The 12,652-nt window shown below is 37.6% G+C and overlaps 1 pseudogene; it reads right to left on the minus strand.

The window, feature by feature from the left end:
- Nucleotides 1–7,521: 7,521 nt before the first annotated feature.
- Nucleotides 7,522–12,652, minus strand: part of LOC101418793 (selenide, water dikinase 1 pseudogene) — a 94,519-nt pseudogene continuing 89,388 nt past the window's right edge.

A 12,652-nucleotide genomic window follows, 5' to 3' on the forward strand; every position in this document is an offset into this window, starting at 1 on the left:
CAGGAAAAATACACCAAAGTAAGATATGTACTATAATAGTAATATTTTGATGATGCTCTTTCATAGTTGGTAACAAATTTTTCAGAATAATGCAAAGTGTTAGTGGTGCAGTGACACATGGGAGCCTTGTGTAATGATATTGATGTTTGTTTCATAAGTTCACAACTTTTACTATACAATTATTGTTCATGTATATTCATGTATGAATGATATACTGTAATAAAATTTTCTTTAAAAAGAAAAATATACTAAATTCATCCAAATTGAAAAGGAAGAAGTAAATTTTCACTATTTCAAAATGACATGATGCTATATATAGAAAGTCCCAAAAAATCTATAAAAAAGCTTTCATAGAAAATAAATGAGTTCAGCAAAGTGACAGGATAGAAGATAAACACAAAAATTTCAGTAGTATTTTTATAAACTAATAATGAGAAATTTGAGGTAGAAATCTAAAAAAAAATGTCCTTAGCAATAATTACTAAAGGAATGAAATAGCTAACAATAAATTTTAACAAGTATGTATAGGACTTCTACACAAAAATCTATAAAATAAATCAAAGACAAGAAAATGTAAATAAATGGAAGGACAATCTGTGTCCAAGGATTGGAGGAAGAAGTATCTTACATGTCATAAACATGTCTTAGTTCATAAAAGCTGCTGGTAGTAATTAACCAGAAATTTTTGGCTTTTATATAGGGAAATTTTAGGTTAAACACTTCCATTTTGAGGCCATGGAAGTATCCAAATTAAGGTATCATCAAGAGATACTGGTGGCAGACTTGGTCCTGTGGTTATGGCATCCATCTACCACATGGGAGGTCCACAGTTCAAACCCCAGGCCTCCATGACCTGTGTACAGCTGGCCCATACACAGTGCTGATGCATGCAAGGAATGCCATGCCACACAGAGGTGTCCCCTGCATAGGGGAGCCCCACGCACAAGGAGTGTACCCCATAAGGAGAGGCACCCAGGGTGAAATAAAGTGCAGCCTGCCCAGGAATGGTGCTGCACACATGCAGAACTGACACAAGATGAAGCAACAAAAAGAAACATGGATTCCAATGCCGCTGACAACAGAAGTGGACAAAGAAGATGACGCAGCAAATAGACACAGAGAACAGACAACCAGGGTGGGGAGGGAAGGGGAGAGAAATAAATAATTTAAAAAAAGAGAGATACTGTCTCACCAAGTTGCAGCTCTGGGTAATCACCTAAGGATACCTTCTCTCAGATCTACAGGTGTAGGCAAACAAACACATGGCAGGGCTCAATGCTGCTCTGCTTATCTCTCCCCACTCCTCTGAACCCTGTCTCTTCAGACTCAAGTTTCTCCATGAAGGGGCCTCTTTCCATGCTTCTGTGCTCCACTGGTTCCAGGCAACCTTTGTTCAGTGTCTCTGCAGCTTTCTTCCTGTGTTTCTGCTTTCAGTTCTGTGTTTATAACATCCAGCAAGAGGACTAAGACTCACCCTGGGTCACATCTCATTGAAGCAATACAGTAAAAAAAAAACAACACTGAAAATCCCTAACTGAATCCAATCCACTCACAGGGTCACAAACTTACAGTAACTGATTAACTTCAAGGACATAATCTTTTATGGCCTCCATAAAAAGTGTTTTAAACTCTCACACTTTACCCTCTGGATCCCCAAAAGACATGCTGTTTCCATATGCAAAATGTTTTCTTTCATAGCAACAACTCATAAAAGCTTTAATTCATTTCAGTAACAATGCTGGTACAAAATCTCCTTAAAATCAGTTATAGACAAGCAGTCTGCCTGGGGTCAAAATTCTCATCTGGCTGTAGACCTGTAAAACCTAGAAACAAGTCATCTGCTCCTAATATAAAAAGGAGGGACAGCCTTAGAATACATTTTCTCCTTATTTTAAGAAGAAATTGGAAGGAAACAGGGGTCATGGATCCCAAACACTTCCCCAAAGCTTCAGTAAATATTTCATTAGATTTCACAGTCTGAGAGTCATTTATATAATGATGGTTTCTTCTCCTAGGGGCCTCAAGAAGTTCCACTTCTTCCAAGGACTTGCACAGTTGCCATATTCTTGGTTCCATCTTCATGTATGGGTTGTAGCCAAGCTCTAGGCTTCACCCTCTGAGAACACTGGGTTGATTGTCAGACTCTGTCCAATCTCTGTAGAAAATGCTCAACTCCCTCAAAAGAGTAGGTGGTGACTTCACTCTCCCCAACCCACAGGAAATACATTCCACCCTCTCTAAAGTCTGGGGCAGCAGGATTCTTCCAGGAAAAATGGGGCAGAATTCCCATCTTCTTCAAATTCTGGGTCAAAATTACCCATTCCACACACATAGGTGGGGGCCCTCTCTGGGCCAAAGATGTCTTAAGTCCAGACTTTTGCTTCTAGGGCTTGGGCCTGAAAATGTTTTTCCTTCAGTCTCTCCTTTTCTGCCCCTCTTAACATAGGCTGATGGGTTTCATTCATACAGATCTCACAAAAAGCTTTTTTTTTGTTTCACAAGTAGTCCACAGGGATCCCAAACATCAGACATTAGGGCTTCCACAAATCCTTTCTGGATACCTGCATTTCCAACCCTGACTTACATTGAAGTGAATGGCTAATTACAAGTTCATTTAAGCCTGGACAAGGAGCCCAGGTCTGTTAGGACTTGTTCTCCAGAAGTTCAGAATTTCCAAAAACATCAATTTATTATTTCTTTGTGTATAGGAATTCAGTTCACAGCTTATCTATTTCCTTTCACATTTTGCTATAAGCTATTAGGAAAAGCCAGGCTGAACTTTCTTTATTTAGTTTGGAAATCTCCTCAGCTAAATATGCAAGCTCCACACATTCAAATTCCATCTTTCATTTAACTTTATGAGTCATTTTTGCCAAGTTCTCTGCCACTTTATTCCAAGGATCTCCCTCCTTCCAGTTTGCAATGATGGAGTCATCATTCCTGAATATGTCCTCATCAGGAATAACCTCAGTGTACATATTATTACTAACAGTCTCTTCAAAGAAATCTAGGTCTTTTCTATCAAAGATCTCATAATCATTCCAAAATCTACCCCTTTATAAAACTGTTGTAACAACTTTGATATTTGCATAGTAGCAGAACACTTTATTGATAGCAATTTCTGTCTTAGTTGCTAAAAGCTGCCGGGAGCAACATAACAGAAATGGGTTGGTTTTTATATTGGGAATTTATTTGGTTAAAAGCTTTCATTTTGAGGCAATGAAAATATCCAAATAAAAGCATCATCAGGAGATATTATCTCAACATTTTGCAGCTGTGAGAATTAAGGCAAATGAGAGCACCATATACAGCTTCTTTCTCTCAGAGCTAAAATTGTGGATAATCAAGCACATAGCAGGGTTGTAGATGAGGACTGTGTTTAATAATACAAATACAAGGATGTTCCTCTACTACAGGGTGTTAAGAACATGGTGATACATGGGAAAAATAATCCCTCAGCACCAGGGAGGCTCATCCCCAGGAGTCATGTCCCATGCTGAGGGGAAGGCAATATATTGCCAGGTTCCCTTAATAGTTAAATGGAATATGGCAATGTGTTTAAAGGTTAGATATAGAATACATATTAATTTGGAAAAATTATGGTAAAAATAAATTGGGGTATCAAAAAATTTAAAAATGCAAAAGCTTTGCTTTTGATGTTTTGCCTTCCATCACTGTATTAAGTGTTGCCCTGTATGCAAATTGGCAAGGCAACTACTTCCATCTTTTCCTCAGTGTTTATGTCCTAGCTTTTTCTTTTCTTTTTCTAATTATTAAGCTTATTTTCACAAGAGTTTTAGATCACAGTAATTCATATATACAATATACAGTACTCCGACATATCCAACATAAAACCCTTTTCCCTTCCACAGCAATAATCTTTTTACATATTCACACTATATTTACTGAAACTTATATACAGATATTGAGACAATAGCTTTCAAACAAGGTAACATTTGTGTTTACATCGTGGTTTATATTTTAGACTATACAATTTTCTAAATTTTTAGTTATCTTAAGTCTTACAGTATAATTTACATTTTAGCCTATCAGCCCCTATATATTTTTGTTGTAATTTTACATGTCTTAATCCATCCTTGTGTACTCTTGTGAAACACTTCTATTGCCCACACAGTTACATTGGTTCTATCTATTCAATACCTCTTCCCCCCTCCCCTTAGGGCCCACAGTGACAGTCAATCTTCATTACTTGAAGGGCCATGTTCAGAGATATTTGCAACAGTGTTGAGGGCTTGACATGCTCAACTGCCCTAATGCACTGGGAGACACCATTGCGTTGAGAGATATAGTTCCCTCTATTTGATGGCATCAGTCCCCCCCAGGATGTGGGTATACCTTCACTCTCATTATATGGGTCTCTACCCAATGATATAACCCACTATGGCAAAATGAACATTCACATATTCCCTAGGAGCCTGTCATGCGTCAGATTATCCCCTTTAAGCATCTTAAAAAGGTAACTATCCTAATTATATTTTTGAAAAGGTTTTTACAGCATTATACTCTCAACCAAATACCTGACAATGTTGATATGTTGCCCCACCCTCCCCCCCCACCCCACCCGACCCGCAGATCAGTCGAACCAAGACCTGAGGGAGGGAGTGGGAATGGAAAAGGGACAAGAGACACAAAGAAAGGAGGCAAGACAAGATTCTGATCAAGCCTCATTTATTGAGGATCAGTCAGGGGTTCTTATAGCCAGGGATGAATGAGGTGGTACATACTGACAACACATGTGTCAGTAAATGATTGTTTAACTAGATTTTGATTCTCCTGCCACACGCACCTGCAGATGGTTATTTGGCAATGTCCGCTGAAAGACTTTTGTGCTCTTTAGGGAATGCCTAATTGGAGTCCCAGGGAGTGTCCTAAGAATAGAAACTTAATTGCTTCAGACAGGGTGGGGAAACAGAAACTTAACCCGGTTAGTATCTAAAAATAGCGCTTAGCAACAAGATGGCCAATACAGCACCTGTGCCAGAGGCAGCTTCCCACATCCCCCCAATTTCTTGGGCAATATTACCCATCTGCCCATCCCTAGCTCCCCTCAAACCCACAAAGCCCCACCCAAAGGTAATCCTGTGCTCCTATTTTATCCCTTCCTTGTACAAATACTTACCTCCAGCTTATCATAAATTTCACCCATGTAGGTGTCAGCTTACATCCTTCCTCTACCCCCCAATTTCCTGTAAGCCTATCATTCAGTCTCTAGCTCTCTGAGGCAGCTTGGTTTACTTATTTCATATCATTGAGGTCATGTAGTATTTGTCCTTCAATGCCTGGGTTGCTTCATTCAACATAAGGTTCTCAAGATTCATCCATGTTATCACGTGTGTTTGTAATGTATTTGTTCTTAAAGCCGAGTAGTATTCCATTCTATGTATATACCACGTTTTATTTATCTATTCACCTGTTGATGGGCATTTGGGTTGATTCCAGCTTTTGGCAATAGTGAACAATGCTGCTATGAACATTGGTGTGCATATATCGGTTTGTGTCCTTGTTTTCAGTTCTATTGGGTATATACCCAGCAGTGGAATTGCTGGGTCATATGGCAAATCTATGGTTAGTTTTTTGAGAAACCGCCAAACTGTCCTCCAGAATTGTTGGATCCTTCTGCATTCCCACCAGCTGTGGATGAGTGTTCCCATTCCTCCACATCCTCTCCAGCATTTGTATTCTTCTGTTTTTTTCATAGCTGCCAATCTTATGGGAGTAAGATGGTATCTCATTGTAGTTTTGATTTGCATTTCCCTGATAGCTAGAGATTTGGAGCATTTTTTCATGTGCTTTTTAGCTATTTGCATTTCTTCTTTGGAGAGGTGCCTGCTTAAATCTTTTTCCCATTTTTTAAATGGGTTGTTTATCTTTTTATTTTCAAGATATAGGAGTTCTTTATATATGCAAGTTATAAGTCTCCTATCTGATATATGGTTACCAGATATTTTCTCCCACTGTGTAGGCTCTCTTTTCACTTTCTTGACAAACTCCTTTGAGGTGCAGAAGGCTTTAATTTTGAGGCAGTTCCATTTATCTATTTGTTCTTTTGCTGCTCGTGCTTTTGGTGTGAAGTTCATGAAGCCATTTCCTATTACAAGGTTTTGTATATGCCTCCTTACACTGCTTTCCAAAGTCTTTATGGTCTTGTCTCTTATATTTAGGTCTTTGATCCATCTTGAGTTGATTTTTGTATAAGGTGTGAGATGGTAATCCTCTTTCATTCTTTTACATGAATTCATTTTTAGTATTAAATAAGATAAATGTGCCCAGGCATGACTTTTTAAAGTAATTCTTCCATAATTTGTTGAGCTGCTTTGTGTCTGTTAATTTATTTTTTGAAGTTGAAATTAAGCTTTAAGAAAAGAAAAAACATAAATGTTTATTCAAATAACAAGATAGATCTTAAGCTGCAAAGTTGGTAAGACAGATGTGCACAGAAATCCACTGGCACAATGGACAAAATAATGCATAGAATTTGGCTAAATAGCTATTATTTTATGAAAACTAAAAGTCTGAAATCACTATACAAAATATATAATTTATTAAACACTACCAGAGAGTTTTTATTATTGATAGCAGTAATTATAATTAATTATAATTTTAAGCTTAAGTAAATACAATATGAATATTAAATACAATGTAAACATTATATACTATAAATTATAAATAAATATAATTATATATAGATGTAAATAAATTTAAATTTACTTGCATGGGGAATTATATATTGAATTGCAAATGAATATTATATAGAAACCCATTTCTGGAAAGGTAATTCCTTGTTGCAGTATAAAATGTCTAATTAAATTACCAAAAATATTCTTCTTGCTATTAGTATCAAAAACTGTAATTGATATTACCATAGATATCTGGAAGGCTGCCAAGGAAAGAAGAAATAAAATTCTTTCCTTAACGAGTTAAACACTCGCCTTGCTTAACTAAATGTGCTTGTAGGTCCTGTCCTGGGTGAAAGAAGTCCCTGAAGGATATTTAAAAAATTAAGACTCAGGCAGTCATGCAGCTTTCCTACTAATGGGATATCACTGTCACTGACCAGTTTTTTTCTTTTCAGAATACCATTCAACACATGAAAAGCAGATCAGAATTCTGATGATACATAGACATAAAATGAAAAAAAATATAATGAAAAGACACCAATTACAGTTTGACACTACTGTTCTTCTAATGCTTGTGCTACCTGAAATGGCATTTAAAAGAGCCGGTTGGCAAGAGGTAAATGTCTGAAGATTCAAAATAAACCGACAGTCCTTGATAACAGTATAATTTTCAATTCAGAAGCTGCCTCAGGATTAGGGACATCTTCAATTAATGTAACAGTAACAAAAGGCAATGGGTTCTATTTTATTGATTGTATCCACTCACAAATTGACCTAAAGTCACCATATTTGTTGACACAATGAGATTTTTGAGATTTATAGTCCTCAAATGAAATACTGATAATGGGATGCATCTATTTAAAAATAAAGCCTTTAATCTTTTTTAGTCAGGATTATGCGGTGCACCTGGATTGGGGTTCACATTCTGTGGGCCACTTACCAGGCCACTTCAATGACCCATGTCTTGTCTATGATTCTGTCTGTGAAGTTCCCCTTTTCAAGAGTCTCAGTAATCTATAGTTGGTGGCCTTATGCATACTTTGGGGACACAATTTCTGCACAGAATTGAGGTGTTTGCTCACATAGTAAATAGATCAGAAGGCCTCCAGAAATCTCTAGGCAGGTTCCATGCATGAGGACAAACATGTTCCTGCAGGCCTCCTTCACAGCAGCCATCTTGGCCAGCATGGGGCACTTGTGGATGATGAAAGACACTGTGTTCTTCTGTTGCTGGAGCAGGCTCTTCACTGGCCCAGGATCCTGAACCCAATGATGTTGGTGGACATCGAATGTATGCATGAGCCCTGCAGCTGATCTGTTCATCATTGCTTCTTCTTATGCCAACTTTATATCTTCATGGGTGACCACAAGTATAATGTTATTCCTCTTTTCAGAAATGTCCAGCCACTGGTGCATGACCATGTCCATTTGGTCAGTAAAAGTATGTCTTCCAGCACCACATTATCTGGCTGATGTTATCCAGCTCAAAAACTCATTGGACTGGGAGACAGTCATAGAGATACCCTCTAAACAATTGAGGGGTTTAAACTGTTGACCTGTTACTGAGGTCCTATTTCCTCTGCTGCATCCTCAAAACCCTGTATAATTAAGGGCATCACTTTATTCATTTCCCTGTTATCTTTTTGCTGATCCCAAGGAGCATCACATGTTGTCACATTGCACAGTTGTTGCTGAAGGACATTGGCACGCACTAATCATCAGTGTCCATAATCCATGGTCTACACCAAGGAGAGACCACAGTGCCTCAGCATGTGAGCATGAAATGGCACAGGTGTCCATTTCAATACTTAGCCTCTGGATATCTGTTCCCAAATTGCTCAACTTCTTAGATGTGGTTCTCTTTAATAAATGCAGAAATCTCTGTGATAAATTTTATGGCATTTACAGCCCATGCCCTTCACCTCAGTTTACCTGGTCATCTGGAGGCTTTTTTCCAATTCAAGATTTTCTGGGTTAAAGGATTCCTATTCAGGCATGGTTCTCAGGTGCACATATATCACAGCACCTTCCCCAACTTTTCCTAGTTTGTTGGATTATTTATAGTTTCACCAGCTTGCCCTCTTCCTCCTCCTCCTTCTCCTTCTCAGGTATATGGCACTCTCAAAATGTACCAGGTGGGTGACCCAGGTGCCACCAGAACCAAAGTGCCACCACCTGCAGGCTGTGTATTGACAGGCATTCTGCCATGCTGGGTGTAGGGCAGGTTGGAGACATGGACTAGGTAGACTCCTTGGCCAAGAGGGTGGGGCAAAAACATTATCTTTTCTGGGATCCAAAAGAAACTTGGAAGTGTGACCATGTTAATTCTACCCAACTTACTTTATGATTCAAAATTTCAACAGCTTACATTGTAGGAACAGAAAAAAAACAATTACCAAATATATTTGGAAAGTTAATAGTACATGAATAGCTCTAAATATCTTGAAAATGAAGGAGGAAGTTGGTCAACTCACACTTCCTTTCTTAAACTATAACACAGCATGATGCAGGCATAAACATAGACATATTGATCAAGGGACTTGAATCGAGAGTTCAGAAATTGGCTCTCACTTCTATGGTCAATTGATTTTTGATAAGCCTGCCAAGTGCACTCAAATGGGACAGAACTGTCTCTTCAATTAGTGCTGTGGTAGAAGTAATATCCATATCCACAATAATGATAGAGGACCTGTATTTCACACATTAAACAAAAATAAACTGGAAATGTATCTAAGACCTAAATATAAAACTAGAAATTTAAAACTCCTAGGAAAAAATGTAGGGAAGCATATTCAAGATCTTGTAGTAGGCAGTGGTTTCTTAGACTTTACACCCACAGCATATGCAATGAAAGAAAAAAAAATAGAAAAATGGGATATCCTCAAAATGTAACACTTTTTTGATTGAAAAGACATTGCCAAGAAAATGAAAAGGCAGCCCACTAAACAGAAGAAAATATTTGGAAGACACATTTCTGAAAAGGGCTAAAAATCCAGGCTATATCAAGAAGCCCTACTATTCAATAATAAAAAGACAACCCAATTTTTAAAAAATGGACAAAAGTCTTGAATAGGCATTTTTCCAAAGAGGAAATACAAATGGCTAAAAAAGAGCACAAAAAGATGCTCATCATCCTTAGCTATTAGGGAGATGCAAATCAAAAACACAATGAGATATCACTTCACACCTACTAGAATGTCCACTACAAGAGAAAAATAAAAAACAAAACACATCTACAAGGGTTGGGAAAGGATGTATACAAATAGGAACACTTATTCACTGTTGATGGGAATGTGGGAGTGTACAATGGTATAGCCATTGTGGAAGACAGCTTGTGGTTCCTTAGAAACCTAAGTTTAGAATTGCAATATGATCTGTCTTTCCCTCTACTAGCTACATACACAGAAGAACTGAAAGCATGGACATGAATAGACATTTGCATATTGATTTTCATAGCAACACTTTTCACAATTACAAAAAGATGATAACAATGCAAGTGCCCATCAACTGGTGAATGGATAAATGGAATATGGTATCTCCATACAATGGAATATTATTCAGCAGTAAGGAGAAGTGAAGGCCTGATGCATGTCACAATATAAATGAACGTTGAGGACAATATGCTGAGTGAAATGTTACACACTAAAGGACAGACATTATATGATCTCTCTAATGAGAATTAGTTATAATGAGCAAACTTGTGGAGCTAATATCTTACCGGGAGTTAGAATGAGAGTAGAGAATAGGGAGCTGATGCTTAATTTTTGCAGAATTTTTAATAATATTTATTATAAATGTCTGGAATTAAATAGAAGTGATTGTAACACAATGTTGTGAACATAATTAACAGTGCTAAATTATGAGTGTGATTGTCATTAAAAGAGAAAGTTTAGGGTCATGTACATCAAAGGAAGGAGAGCTAGATGATGAAACATGGGACTGTATTATACAGGGAACATTGTTGTGGATGAGGTATGTCATTAATAGTACAAATATAAGAATGTCCTTCCAGGAACGAACAAATGTATGTCACTATTTCATCATGTTATTAAGGTAGTATATGGGAAATATACCTAATACAATCTATGGACTATAATTAATAGCAACATTTTTAAATTTAAAAAAATTTTAAATTATTCTTATTTTTTAAAGATACATGGATCACACAAAATGGTACATTAAAAATATAGGAGGTTCCCATATACTCCACTCCCCACAACCCCCACTCTTCCCACATTGACAACTTCTTTCATTAGTGTGCTACATTCATTGCATTTGGTGAGTACATTTTGGAGCATTGCTACACAGCATGGATTATAGCTTACATTGTAGTTTACAGTCTCTTCCTAATCCATTCAGTGGGTTATGGTGGGATATATAGTGTCCTGCATCTGTCCCTGCAATATCATTCAGGACAACTCCAAGTCCCAAAAATACTCAAATATCACAACTCTTTTACCCTCTCCCTGCCTTCAGCAACTCCCATGGCCTCTATCTCCACATAAATGATATAATTTATTCCATTGCTAGAGTCCCAATAATTCTATAGTAAAATACTAGTAAATCCACTCTAATCCATATTCTATTCTTTCATCCTGTCCACTCCACCTCTAAATTGAGAGGAGACTTAGATCCCATATGGCTGATGGATGGAATTCTCCTGCTTACAGCTGTAGACTCTTGGCTCCCCAGTGTGGTGATTGACCAACATCACCATCAGTTGTGACAAAGGTACCAAACCAATGCTAAGTGTCAATAATGATGGAGTATAAGTGGTATGTTGTATTTCTTTTTGAAGCAATTAAAATATCTAAAATTGAATGTGGTGATTAGTGCACAACTCTGAGATCATACATAAGTTAATTGATTGTAGACTTTGGATGGATTGTATGTTATGTGAATAAAACTGCTTTAAAAATTGTAATGATAAAAGCATTCCCAGGAAATGGACTTTGGCCCAGTGGTTAGGGCATCTGTCTACCATATGGGAGGTCTGCGGTTCAAACCCCAGGCCTCCTTGACCCGTGTGGAGCTGGCCCAAGTGCAGTGCTGATGTGCGCAAGGAGTGCCGTGCCATGCAAGGGTGTCCCCCGCATGGGGGAGCTCCACGCGCAAGGAGTGCCCCCATGAGGAAAGCCGCCCAGCGTGAAAAGAAAGAGCAGCCTGCCCAGGAATGGCACCGCCCACACTTCCCGTGCTGCTGACTACAACAGAAGTGGACAAAGAAACAAGACGCAGCAAATAGACACCAAGAACAGACAACCAGGGGAGGGGGGGAAATTAAATAAATAAATAAATCTAAAAAAAAAAAATTACCAGACTTTAAAGAAAAATTAAAAAAAAGCATTCCCAATAACAATTTTTTCTACAATTATAACTTCATCTATATCTATATATCTAAATCTATATTCTAATATTTAATACATATCATTTATTGTATATATTCTTTTAATATGGATTATAATGTCTTTCTATGCTCTTAACCACTGATATTTTGAAGAGTATAGGCCATTTATTTTGCACTGTTTCCATTGATTTATTGTGAGAAGTGGAGTAAATGTTTTAAGGAAAAAATAGGCAGAGAGAGTGCTAGGAGGAAAGGCTGCCTGGCAAGAGCTGTGAGCTTCAGTTAGAGAATGCAACCAGTATTAGGATCCTCTACAACCAGGGATCTGGAGAATAAACACCCATAATTGCAAATAATTTCGCCTGTCTATTCTCTGGAAAGTTTCCCATCTAGCCAAATTCAAACACATCAAATGCCAAGAACAATGAGCTCCTTGATGCAGTCTAAGAAGTATAGATGCCATGGAACATGCTAGGCTGGAAAAGGGTAAAGGATGGATCTGGAGGAATAAACAAAAGGTATATTGAAAATCATTTTTCAGATTTATTTTCATGCATCTGGATTGGGATAAATTGTTCTTTCTGAACATGTGGATACCTACCTTTTATAATTTTAAGGAAATGCTGTTCATTAGCAAAAAAAATTTTTCTTTACTTTTTATAGCTTC

The sequence above is a fragment of the Dasypus novemcinctus genome, chromosome 15 (assembly GCF_030445035.2).
Source record: "Dasypus novemcinctus isolate mDasNov1 chromosome 15, mDasNov1.1.hap2, whole genome shotgun sequence".
Taxonomy (NCBI): Eukaryota; Metazoa; Chordata; class Mammalia; order Cingulata; family Dasypodidae; genus Dasypus; species Dasypus novemcinctus.